Source organism: Macrobrachium rosenbergii, chromosome 12 (assembly GCF_040412425.1).
Source record: "Macrobrachium rosenbergii isolate ZJJX-2024 chromosome 12, ASM4041242v1, whole genome shotgun sequence".
Classification (NCBI taxonomy): Eukaryota; Metazoa; Arthropoda; class Malacostraca; order Decapoda; family Palaemonidae; genus Macrobrachium; species Macrobrachium rosenbergii.
This window is the reverse complement of record NC_089752.1, coordinates 80,837,606-80,851,468: the sequence shown is the minus strand read 5'-3', so window position 1 is coordinate 80,851,468 and position 13,863 is coordinate 80,837,606.

Genomic DNA, 13,863 nt, shown 5'->3' with positions numbered 1-13,863 from the left:
GCGTTGTGCCGAGCAGCAAGGGAGGCGTCTTGCCGAACTGCAAGGGAGGCGTCTTGCCGAGCAGCCAGGGAGGCGTCATGAGAGCAGCAAGGAGGCGTCATGTCGAGCAGCAAGGGGGCGTCTTGCCGAGCAGCATGAGAAGCGTCATGCTTAGCAGCATGAGAGCGCCTGGCGAAACAAGAGGATCGTCCGAAACGAGGCGTCAAGCCTGGCAGCATGAAGAGCATCAGAAAGCGGAAGTGCGATCCCTGCCGAGACCAGTAAAGCGCTGAGCAACAGGACTTCTAGAAGGCGGCGAAGCATGAGACGACGACGAACGTGGAGAAGGAGAAGGGAAGGTTTGGACCTCTTGATCGGCAGCGGGAATCCTTGCGGCGCGACGACGCATCAGTCTCCTTCTGGGCCAGAAGGAAGCCAATTGCTTCTGCATGCCTAGGAGCAGCTTACGAGTAGGAGAAGTCTCCTCCTCAGGAGAAGGGCTGATCCTGTGAGAAGACGAGGGGCGAGGGGACGCCTTCTTCCTTCTCACAGGGGAAGCAACAGCCTTCTTTCTGGAGCGAGCGGAGCGCTCAAAAGCGTCATCGTCCGATGACGTCCTGGTCCTCTTCTGCGGCGGGATGGCGTCAAAATCCTCCGGAGAAGAGAAAAGAGCGTCACGAGAAAAGGGACGTGAAGCGTCCCCCTTCTTTGAAGCTTCTCTTCAAAGGACGAGAATCCCGAGATTTCCACTCCCGGCGGGGGGAGGAGGAATCGGGGAAGAGAAGCAATCTTCAGGATTCGTGCCCGAGCACGATCCTTGGCAGCCTGGGAAGCGTCATCAGGACATGCGAAGGGACGCCAGATCGGTGGGGTCCGCGTAACCCTCTTGCGGCTTTCGACATGCCCACTCCCTGAGTCCTGGGAGTCCGACAGAGGTCAGACCTAGAGGCGTTATACGGCCGATCTGACGCCCCTCCACAACACTAGGGGACAGACACTATCACTGCACTTCACAGCAATTTGAAGAGCGAGCATTTTAGCTTCCAAGGTACGAATGGAAGACATAATAACCGCCAGGGCATCACCTTCCGCAGACACAACCCCGGGGTTCGGGGGCAACACCACAGGGTTAGGAAGAGCTACGTCTACAGGAGGGTTAACAGGTGAAAAAACACTACCCTGACTCCTACCACTTCTGGAGGAAGACCTCCTGATCCTATCTCGCTCTAGCTTTCTCACATACGAATCATAAGTCCTCCAACTAGCATCAGACAAAGATTCACACTCCTTGCATCGGTCATTCAACAAACAAACATGCCCTCTACACCCCGAGCATACAGTGTGAGGATCTACCGAAATTTTCGGTAGCCTCACCTTACAGTCTTGCACACGGCAAACTCGATAACTAGAACAACTAGATTCAGACATCTTAATCCAAGGAAAAAACAAAGCCAAATCCAAAACAATCCACAATAGCGTATGCCTAGCCACAAGTCCAAGTCAAAAAACCAAAAGTCAAACAAATACTCAAGTGACAACCAAGTTTTATCCGAAATCCAAGACGGAGGTACTGAAAACAAGTGTTGACAGTACTGGCGACAGAGAAAATCTGAATAGAAAATGGGAATGGTTCCTGATACCCGCCTCCCAGCGGCAGGAATGGGTACTAACCACCTGATCTCCCACTGCGTGTGTCGTAAGTTTTGAAATTCTGTCGGACTATCAGAGAATACAGCTATATATATATCTGACAGGTAAGTCTCATGAACAAATAAGGAAGTTTAGTAAGAGTAAGGAAAACAATCAGTATTGTGCTTACTGTAAGGTCAGAGATCACAAACTTTCTGAATGTCCACGTAACCCTCCAAGAGGTGTTTGTTTTGATTGTCACAAACCAAATTGTAAAAGAGGTTCAGCAAAGTGTCCAGCTGTTGTTAAGAATGAATGACTACACCCAAGTGTCAGGTCTCCTTTTATCAATTTGATGATAAAAATATAATGTGTTGTGCCTTAACTGACACTAGTAGTGATGTGTAGCACAGAAGAGGCTCATAGAAACCTTAGGTTTACATTGTAATCAAATGAGAAATATACCACAACTTACTGGAGTAACTCAACATGTTCTCCTTGTTCTTAGTACAGTGTATTTAGATGTTCACATTGGTTCCTGGGAGGTTACCCCATTTGTTTTCTGTGGTGCCTCATGGTTGTCTGGATACAGACTTATTGTTAGGAGCCAATTTGGTTAGGTCTGTACCAGTGACATGGGATGATACGCATAAAATCATTATTTGGGATAGATTTATTTATCCAGTAAGATATCTGAAACCTAGACCTTCTAATAAAATGGTCAGACAGATTAAAGTGCTTCAGCCTAATGAACCTCATAAAGCCCAGGTTAGACTTAAAAAGAAACTTATTCCACCTCAGTGTATAGCTGGTATTTATCCTTTACCTGTAGATGAATCTCCTAACACATTGTTAGAATTTGTACCTGAAATTAAGGAGTGTCAAACTCAGTCTGCACTGTGCCTTAAAGTTAATGATGCTCAGGAAGTTCTTTTGCCACTTGTCAATAATACTAAAGCAAGGATGACAATGAAGGTTGGAACTTTATTGGGGTATTATAGGACAATTAGTGAAGAAGACATTGATCAACCAGTTCCAAAATGCAGGAAAACTAGAATTCAGAATGATTTAGTTCCTCCAGGTGTTGATGTTAATATCAAGTCAGGCAATACTAGACAAAAACCTTAAGTATTTGTTTTCTCAGCAAGATAATTCCCATCTTACCACTGATCAACAGACAGAATTAAGTGACATGTTGGTTGCAAATCACTCAGTGTTCATTCTTGAAAGAAAGAATTAGGAAATTTAAAGATGTCAAGCTCATATTGCTGTAAGTGATCCCCAGCCAGTTAGGTCTCCATATATCGATACCTGAAAAAGCCAAAACCCTTATTTCCACCATGTTAGAAGATATGGAAGAAGAGGAATAATAGAAGCCTCAAGTGGCATGGCTAAGCCCAATTGTACTTGTTAAAAAGCCTGATCATACTCAAAGAATGTGCCTTGATTACCGTAGAGTCACACACACCTCAGGTTGACATTCACCCTTTACCTAGATTGGAAGAAATGGTAGAAACAGCTGCAGAAACCATTATTATGCTTCCTTAGATATGAAAGATGCATATTATCAAGTGGAATTAGATGAAGAGAGTAGAGATTTAACAACTTTTAGTGATGGAGTTTCACTTTATAGATTCAAGCGTCTACCTTTTGGATTAAGCTGCAGTCAGCAATATTTTCACGTATCATGTCTAATATCTTGGCTCCTCTTATTAAGAAATGGTGGGTTAAATTATTAGAAACTTAGATGATATTGTTGTTTAAAAGCTCCCAGTTTTTCAATCCTGTTGAAAAGATTAGAACAACTATTCAAACTTTTCAGTGAAAGAGAGTGAAAGTTAAACCTTAGAAATGTCAGATAGGCCAAAAGGAAATCAAGTTCTTAGGTCACATAATTTCAAAGGATGGTTGTAGACCCTGTCAGACAATATCAGTGCCATCAAAAAAATGAAACCCCTACTAATGTTAAGGAAACTAGGAGATTTCTAGGAATGTGTGGGTTTTACAGGTCTAACATTAAGGATTATGCTAAAATTGCTGTTCCCTTGACTAATCTCTTAAAGGAGGAAAAGAACCCTTTCTGTGGACAAAGATTGTCAATCCAGCTTTGAACAGATGAAACAAGCATTAATCACTGCTCCAGTACTAGTAAAGGCTCAGATGACTAGACCTTTTGAATTATTCACTGATGCTAGTTTAGATCACGTAGGTGCTGTTTTGATGCAGAGACAAGATGATCAGTTAAAACCCATTGGATATTTCTAAAAAGAAACTGAAGCCAGTTGAACAACGTTACAGTACCACGGACAGAGAAGCACTTGCTATTGTCTTAGCATGCCGTAGATTCCATCATTTCCTTTGGGGTGTTCCATTTACCATTCAACAGATCATCAGCCTCTAGTTTCGGTCTTCAAGAGAAAGACAAAGTCACCTAGAATGAGCAGATGGGTAATTGTGGATGCAGGATTACCGTTTCAAGGTAGAGTATAGGCCAGGTAAAAAATAATCAGGTGGCAGATCAACTAAGTAGACCAGTCAGAGCAGTCTTTCATCTGAGTAGGGACAATTATCTTGGTCTGAGCAAAGATGAGTTCAAAGGAAAACAGTTTGAGGAACCAAGGTGGGCTGAACTAATAACTTTTCTAGAAGGTGGTAAATTACCATGTAAGAAGTTCCCTAGGGCTTTGATTAATCAATTCCTGTTGTATGAAGGATTGTTGTATCTCAGCGCAGATAAAATTGATAACTCAATTCAGTTGAGATTAGTAGTTCTAAGGATTTAACATTAGCCTTGAAGTATGGTCATGAATCAGTGTCAGGTCACCTGGGTTACGTAAAACAATTGATGCTATTGAAAACCTGTTCTATTGGCCTTCATTGCGAACTGATGTTACCAAATATGTAAGGGAGTGTGTTATGTGCCAAAAAACATAAAGCCAGTAGTTCGTTACAACAACAGTTCAGGAATTGCCTCCTGTAACTAAGCCTTTAGAGCGGCAAATCAGTCTTGATTTAACTGATATGTTATCTGGTGCAAATGGTTATAGATATGTATTGACTGTTATTGATCATTACAGCAGGTATGTGAAGTTCTATCCATTGCTTAGTAAGTGCACAGAGGAAGTAAGCAAAAACTTCCTTGTCTATTTGAATGACTTTGGTGTACCTATGACAGTCATACTTGATAGAAAATGCTGAATTCACCTCAAACCAATTTAGACAATTATGCCAAGAACATAAGATAAATACTGGTTATATTACCCCGTATCATCCAGAAGGAAACAGTGTAAGTGAAAGGATGCATAGAACCATGAAAACAGTACTAAATGTAAATGTAAAGGACATCATATCAGTGGCCTAAGTACTTAGGTGAAACGCAAGCGTGTGATCAATTCTGCTGTTCATACCACTCTTGGTGAACAACCTCACTATGTATTTTCTCTCGTGGTTGCACCCAGACAAGTGACTAGTGTGTTACCCAAACAATTGCTGATGATAAGAAGACTCTGCCATTGCAAGGCTCATGAAATAATACAGAAAACTCATAGAGAGGTGGCCAGCAAGTATCGTGCAATAGCCAATCAAAGAGGAAAAATGAGAAGTGGATGAAAACACTCTTGCATGGGTTAAAAATGAAAATGTGATTCCTAGCACTAGTTGAAACTAAACCCCAGGTGGTGTGGTCCATATGTAGTAACCAAAGTGTTTAGAGATGGTGCGAAATATGAGTTGAAAAAACATGTTTGACCAAACCATAATTGAACGTGCTGCTGACAAGGTGAAACCTTTATAGGACAAGAACAGTGGTTAGTAAAAATGCAGGAAATGGACGATATCACTCCTGATGTAGTGAATGAAAGAGTGCAAACCAGAGGTGCTAGTAGTATTGTTCCTCCCTCCAGGTTAATCGAAGGAATGTGAAATCATTGTATTTTTTTATATATTGCATTGTGTATTTTTGTATTTTCTGTGAGGAGTATTTTTGTATTTACATGCTTAAGACAATTTTTATATATAACCATTATATTAATTTCCAAATGTATTCTTGTATATTGTATTCGTAGATAGATCTGATAATGACACTACTTGTTTTGTGTACAGGAACTTGTACTCAGTTGAGTTTTTGTATGAAATAAGAGTAACCCGTCCAAAAGCTTTACAAACTCTGGTTGAGTTGTTCAAATTATGTGACTGATGTGTAAGTTAGTCATTAGGATGCTTTAAGAGGTATATTATCTTCAAAGGAAAGTTTTTCCTGCTTATGGTTGTTGAGTGAATGAACCTGCATGACGATGTGAGCGAGTGTTGAAGAAAAAATGATCATAAGTTGATTGTACTAATTAGTGACTAGATCTTTTTTGATTTTAAGATCACTCTTACATAAGTGTTTAGCTTAGTAAAGTTATTAGGATGGTTAGGTAGAAAAAGCGCCTTAAGGGTGGCGTCCACAACTTGCTCTATATGTCTGTTAGCAGACCTTATTACTGATTAAACGTTGCAGTTTATATCTCTGGTTGAGAAGATAGGAAGTATTCACTGTTTGCAAGACTTGTATTGTTATTGTTAAATTATAGTCTACTCCATATTTAGTAATTTAAGGGACTGATTGTCCTTGATAAATGAAAACCAATTTCCGTAGGGGTAAAGTGATGTAATGATGGAAATCCTTCTTTTGAATTAATGACAATACCCTTCATAATTGGTGGACCGGAAAAACGAATTGGTTTTCATCTTATTGATAAGTTGACTTAACCACTCGAAATTGAGTTTGTCTATGATCGAGTGTGCGTACGTAAGTGCGTAAGTTCAACCAAGTGCGTAGTTGCGTAAGCTCAACTGCACTGTTCAAGACGTGTTTGGCGACTTCAGAGGGAAAGGGATGTAGTTCCCCTTATTTTCATTTGAAATGCCATATTTCTCCCTTGTAAAAGGTATGCACATATCTTAGTTTATGTTGTACATGTTGCCATAACACTTAATAGTGTTCTTGTGTATCTTTGCCTTAATGTAACAGCAAATTACCGAGAGTTGTTAAGGTAATGTTACGTAAGTTGCAACATGATGAGCTTGCATGTGGTTGCAGTGCCACCAACCGTAGCTAAGATGTGTGATATTCTTCCATAATTTTATGAATATATATCAATTCTTGACTTCAATTCCACCTCTTATGCATGAAAAGCCAGGCTAACTGTGTAATGTAACAGTTAAGTTGGCATGAGCACAGCATAGCCTAGGCTAAGGACTGCATGCTGTTTGGCACAAAATGGCTTCAAAATGGAACCAGTGTATTACTAACCAGTGAGGGATTTTGTATTACATGAACCAGTCTAGGGCATTCGTAGGTGAACCAGTTCTAGGCATTTGTAATGAACCAGTCTAGGGCATTTGTAATACATGAACCAGTCTAGGGCATTTTCTGTAATACATGAACCAGTCAGGGCATTCGTAAACATGAACCAGTCTAGGGCATTTGTAAATGAACCAGTCTAGGGCATTCGTAATACATGAACCAGTCTAATTTGTAATACATGAACCAGTCTAGGGCATTCGTAATACATGAACCAGTCTTTGAATACATGAACCAGTCTAGGGCATTCGTATTACATGAACCAGTCTAAGGTATCTGTACAGAACCAGTATAAGTACCTATGTATTGAAGTTCTAACAATTATGGAAGGAACATTAGGAATAAGTTGTTTTACACCATGTAACCTACTAAGAAGCATTATACAACCGGAAGTCTGCGTTTTCAACCCTAACTACACGTCCGTCTGACGTCAAGTAATCAAGCTAAAAGATTTATTTCGTTACACTTGTTTGGCCTATGCCCGAGTCGTTATGTACCAGTCTGAGTAATTGTCCTAAAATGAAGAGCCTAATGTAAGCCAGGACAATTGGGGTTTATAAACAAATATGACATATGGAAAAATAAATATGACAAAGTTCAACAATATTAAATTTCTTATCTCTGTATAATTTTGAGAACAATTAAAAAAAAAAAAAAAAAAAAAATAATAATACCAGCTCTGATGAATATTCAAATTTATTCAGTCATTAACTTGCAGTATGTTGTTAAGCAAATGTTACTGATCATCTCTGAAACTAATTTATGCCAGGTTTAAAATGCAATGTCAGCTCTCTGTTATTCAAAAATCTACTAATTAATAACCTCTGTAGGAATCATTAAATCTCTTGAAGCTTTAAAAAAGCATGTACCTTCACAGTAAGTATATACACTAAACTCATAAATCTGCTGGATGAGGGAAAGATGGAGAAATGTAAAGATCCATTAAAACACAAAATTATCGATAAATATGAGCATCTTAAAACTTGAACTCTGTAATAGGCTACTGTGTTGATTTTCATCCCAAATTCTGAAGGAAAGATGGTCTTTTAATATTTGTATTAACATTAAAACACAGTAATGCCAAGGTTAGGTTAGTTATTGTCTAATTTATTCACCTAAATCTAATTTTATTCAAACTAGGTCAATAAGGTTTGTCCCTTACCTTTGACTACTGGCAATGGTAACTTGCCTACTTCTTGATCACTATACTGTACATCCACTTGTGATAAAACCTAACTTCTATGTCTGTGCCATTTCCAAAGCTCTTGCTAAGTCCTACACTGGGAGTTGTCTGGACACCAAGGCTACTCTGGGAGTTGTCTGGACATAGGCTACACTGGGAGTTGTCTGGACATAGGCTACACTGGGAGTTGTCTGGACATAGGCTACAATGGGAGTTGTCTGGACATAGGCTACACTGGGAGTTGTCTGGACATAAGCTACACTGGGAGTTGTCTGGGTAATTCTAAGCCGGCTGTCTGCGGTGAGCTAGCCTATGGCAATTGACGTTTTCCTATGTTATTTGACGTGCTGAACAATTTTTTAAAATAACATTTTGGCGGTCAGCTGTAACTAAAATGTAATTGACCCTTGAAAACTGCATCTATAGTGTGGGTCTGCATACAGCTCAAGGGTAAATTACAGCTTAGCAGCAACCTACCGTCAAAATGTTACCCTAAATTCATGTAAAGCAAGCAAACAACACAGAAAAATGTCAATTTGCCATAGTCTATGCTCAACTGGACACTATTAGTACTTGACGACCAGGGTGAAGAAACTTAACAGGTAAGCAAAGCCGCCATCTTGGGTTACATAACCACTAGGGAGCCATATGTTCCAGCGGGGTGGGGTGGGGGAATGGGGTTATGGCACTGCATGGTAGTAAAAGTACAAGTTGGTAATGTACAGTAAGGACACTATTGAACGTGGTGGTAAATAACAGTTACCCAAAAAAATAATGCTTCATATAAAAAACACTAGAAATAAATCTATATATTAGCTCGCGCCTGTTTTACCTTTTCAACTGGTTTTTCTACACTTTTAGGGGTTCTGATACTGGCGGTGCATCTGTTTGTTGTCAGCCAAATGGAATGTCCCTTAGCTGTGTTTAGTACTGGCTGGGGCGGGGGTGGTTAGCCATACGTTAACAAGTTATTGCACTTGCCGGATGGGATATGGCGTTCTTCAAAACAGGCGTCCCGTGCTGTGTCTTGTGAAGATCGCGTATGGAAACCCCTTGTTGGATGGACTTTACAGGTTAATTACATTCGAGCGCAAAATTAAAGGTAAATTCATAATTAGCAACCAAAAAACTGTAAAAAGGTAATATTACAATGTGATTGGTTTATAAGCCCAACCCCAAAACACTCGCCAACAACTCTCTCAGTTAGGGGCATAATGTGAACCGATGAAATCTCCTTAATTCGATGCATGCGTGAAAAAGTGCCTTTGGAACCGCTCCACTGTCTATTTATCCGGCCTTTTTGTCGCTTGTTTTTGTGTTCCAAATGGCATATGAAACTTAAAACAACAGTAAGGTGCCCAAACCTTTTCCCAAGTTATTTACCCCACAGAACCCGGATACAGCTCAAGGGGTCCCCCTTACCGTTAGCTATTCTTGAAAGTGTTTTCACCCACCCAAAACAACATTTCTGGTCCCTCTTAAACGTTGGCTACATTTCTAGGGCAAAGTACAGCTCAATGGTACTACAATGGCCGCTAAAATATTACCTTGAATTCTTGTTCAGCAGGTAGTTCTATAGAAAAACGCAAACTGCTATAGGCTAGCTCACTGTTGGACAGCCGGCTTAGATCTACTGTTGTCTGGAGAAGGCTACACTGGGGTAATTCTAGCCCGCTGTCGCATGTGAGGTAGCCTATGGCAATTGACGTTTTTCTATAGAACTTGACCTGGTGAACAAGAATTTCAAAGCAAATCTTGTCGGTCGGCTGTAACTAAAAGCGTATGGACCATCGAAGACTGCACACGGTACCGTGGGTCCCCTGCACTGGCACATACAGCTAGGGTAAATTACAGTTTAGCTGCAGCCGACAGGCAAATATTACCTAAACTCATGCAAAGCAAGCAAAGCAACACTGAAAAACGTCAACTGCCACAGGCTACCTCAACTACACATTAACCGTTGCTTGCCATCAGGCGAAGAAACGTAAACGGTAAACAAATTGCCATCTTGGGTTACGTAACCACTAGGGAGCCATATGTTCAGCAGGGGAAGGAGAGGTACTGCACAAAGGTACAAGTTGGTAAAGTGACGTAGGACTGTTATGTAGAAACATGGCGTTAAATGACAGTTACCCAAAAATAATAACGCTCCTACATGAAAAGCACTAAAACCTAATAACAATAAAACACAGGTGACCCTAACTACCTACTAATAAAGAAGATAGTTTAGGAACCTTACCTTAAAGGGTGGAGGGTACCAAAACATAGGTGACCTAACTACCTACTAATAAGAAGATAGTTTAGGAACCTTACTTAAAGGGTGGAGGGTACAATTCAGCCGCCGCCTTTACAAACGCGTGGAGCCTCGTCTTGGTCATCAAAGTGGATTTTAAAATGGGCTACTGCCAAGTACCGACGAAGTTGTACCCCCTACGGCCGTACCTGGCGTCGTCTCATGAAGTTCCCTCCACCTCCTCTCAATAGTATTTGTATGCACACCAGTTACTGGGTCCACAAAGTTCATGGAGTGATTGGCCCGGTTAAGTGCACGTAGCCTTACACGTCCTTCAGGCAGTCATAAGCTCTCCAGCAATCAGATACAATAGTTGTCCCGGTACAATGTAGTCCTTATAACTAAGGTAGCAATTGACACAGGTAAGAGGCAAATTGCACTTGGTTACAGGCTCAGAGGCGGGAGGTTCCGAGGAGTTACGTCCGTCATCATGCTGGGTTGAAGAGTGAGTGAACTGTGCGGTGAACTGCACCGGAACAGGGTAGGAAGGATAAAGTTGGGGGTGCTAAAAGTGTATTTCTGCTTTCATTTTTGGGGAAGCGGGCAGGCGCTGCGCCCTTATCCTCATTTTTAAAAATAATCTGGCAGGCTCGTATGCTCTGGCAAGCGGTAATGTAGCTGCGTGGCGCCAACCACAGGGCTTACAAAATATGTAAAAAAGGTTTCTGTTAACGTCACTGAGAGAAAGTGGTAGCGAAGCGTCCTGCAAGACCCTTCTCCTCCTACCCCATATACATGCTTCAGGTGTCTGCCGACAAATGTAAAGTAATTTTGTAAGTTATTTATGGTAAAATCATGTTGCTAAGAGACGTCAATATATTTGTGAACGGAAAAGTACTGGAAGAACGTTGTAGGCACAAGCTACAACGAATAGGAAACGGTTATAAAACAGTTGAAAAAAGGAATACATGTAACTGAGTTTATGTATCCCCAAATTCTCCACCTGGGTGAAACGTAATGTTGGGGTAACGTTGCAACGTGATTGGTTGGGTACAGCCACCCGCCAAAAAACCCACCAACTACTCTCTCAGTTGGAGGCATTGGATGAACGAAAGCTCCCCTGTAAGACGCCGCATGCGTGACATGGCCTGGAATCAGCAGTAGTAGTGGTATGTGAAAAGAACTGGCTCGCACTGTCCATTTATTCCCCCTTATTTTTACGTTTGTTTTTCGTGTTCCAAATGACATATATAACTGGAAATACAACAATAAATTGCCCAAACCTTTTCCCAAGTTATTTACCCCACCCAGAACCCAGTTCCCAACGGGTCCCCCTCACCGTGAGCTATTCTCGAAAGTGTTTTTACCCACCCAGGACCCAGATTTCCCAACCGGTCCCCTTACCGTTGGCTACAGTTCTAAGGTAATGTACAGCTTAATTACAGCCGAGCGACAAAATATTACTTTAAATTCTTGTTCAGCAAGTAAAGTTCTATAGAAAAATGTCAACTGCCATAACCTAGCCCACCGCGGACAGCCGGCTTAGATCTACCTACACTGGTATTTGTCTGGACAAAGGCTACACTGGGAGTTGTCTGGACATAGGCCACATTGGGAGTTCTGTGTTAAGTCTAGTTTATATGAATTCCAACTAAAATTCAATCTAAGCTAAACCAGTCTTTCTTTATATTGCACTTTACCTTGCTGCTCACAACACCTACCTAAATCCCTTTTTCTGGCTACAGAATTCTTAGGCTATACCTGGGTGTAGACTATACTTGCACAGGCCTAACTCATGTTACCTTACCTGACAAACCCAACTGTATGTTATCCTAATGTGGAATGGAATGGAATATGAAGTTTAGGCTTAAAGCCAAGCACTGGAATCCGCGGGATTATGCTGCGCTAGTTATCCTCATGTTGTCCAGAGGCAAAAGTCAAACACTTGTTGCAGTGAACTTAGTATTGAGTTTACCTACTTACCATACTAAGTTCGTTCAATAAAACACACTTGATATATCCGTGGCACGCTACCCCGTTTATGCCATGTAAGTTTTGCGGTCCAGTTAACAAATAAAACAACGGAACTACGAGAAAGCGTCGTACTCAAATGATGTACCAGAAGAAAACTTCGAGAGAAAAGACTTCATGCTAACGTCGGACTACCAGGGTCGACGTCATATCCAACAGGCCTTGTCTCTCGGTGGTCTTGATTTGACCCCCCAACACTACACACAACACAACGAATAAGACCGCAATCAACCAAAAATCGATGAGGAGGTAGTGATCTGGAACCAAGAAGAAGGCGCCTTCCAGCAGAGGGGAAGTGGAGAATCGTGGTTACACCCTCGTTAGGAGAAGGCACAGGGATAACGCTATGTTCCCCATGAAGGTGATGCTCAGAGAAACGAGTGCTTGAGTTGTACATCCTGCTGAGTACTTGGAATTACGGCGTGATGAGTTGACAAACCGCATCGAAGAGGTGGGACGCTTTCAACCAGAAGTTATCTGATGTAGGCTATTATGCCATCGGGTGGAGACCTGGCAGCTTGCACAAAAAATTGCCAATGGGAATGTTGTAAAGTCACAGTCTGAAGGTGTCTAATTATGAATAAGTGATAGTTCACATCCTAACAAGTCGACGTTCCTAAGAGCAAAAATCCTACTGTCACAAACATATCTGTCGTGAACTAAAGTGCACCCTGACTTACAATTAATAGCAGAGGACTGATAATGATCACCCAAAATATACGTAGTCTCTATTCCATCCCATGTCACCATCGAACCATCAAAACTTATTTGTGAACCATAAAGATGCGCTGCATTTTCCAAAGTACATTCCAGACCCCCCAGTGGTAAAATATCCCCAAAATTACGCCCCTTAGAAGCTTTAACTGCTTTCTCAACATTAAGTAAGGTAGTGTGACAAGAGGAAAAAACAATCGAAACATCTAAGTCTCCCTGAACACCATCAACAGTAACCAGTAACCCATTTAAAGATGTCCTCAATTTTTCAAATCCCTCATGCAATTTATTTTTACTGTCTCGTAATGCCGTCAAAGATTTCCCCTGTATAGTTAATTCTGTCGCCACTTGTTCAACCTTCACTAAGCTTGCAGCTGACATACTAGCTAACGTCCCTGTAACTAAAACGGCTCCAACTATCAGTGGGGCTGCCGTCTTACTCCTCCCAGGTGCAACACGAGAAGCAGAAGATTTCGTATCCGGAAGCCATGTTAGTCTCCCTAATCTTACCCTGCACCCCATTTGCTGTAACCTTAAGTTTGGTAAGCCAAACATGCAACGGATCAGACAGATTTCGCCCAGTATTCACCCCATTCAACAAACCCATCAGCGTCTGCACTTTATTCTGAGACGTTTCAGGTTGTATCCTCGCCAATCCCATGCCTTCAAATTCAATGCTTGAAGTCACAGAGTCAGACGACAACCACACTTCACGGTCCTCTTCTATAATCACACCTGTTTTGTATC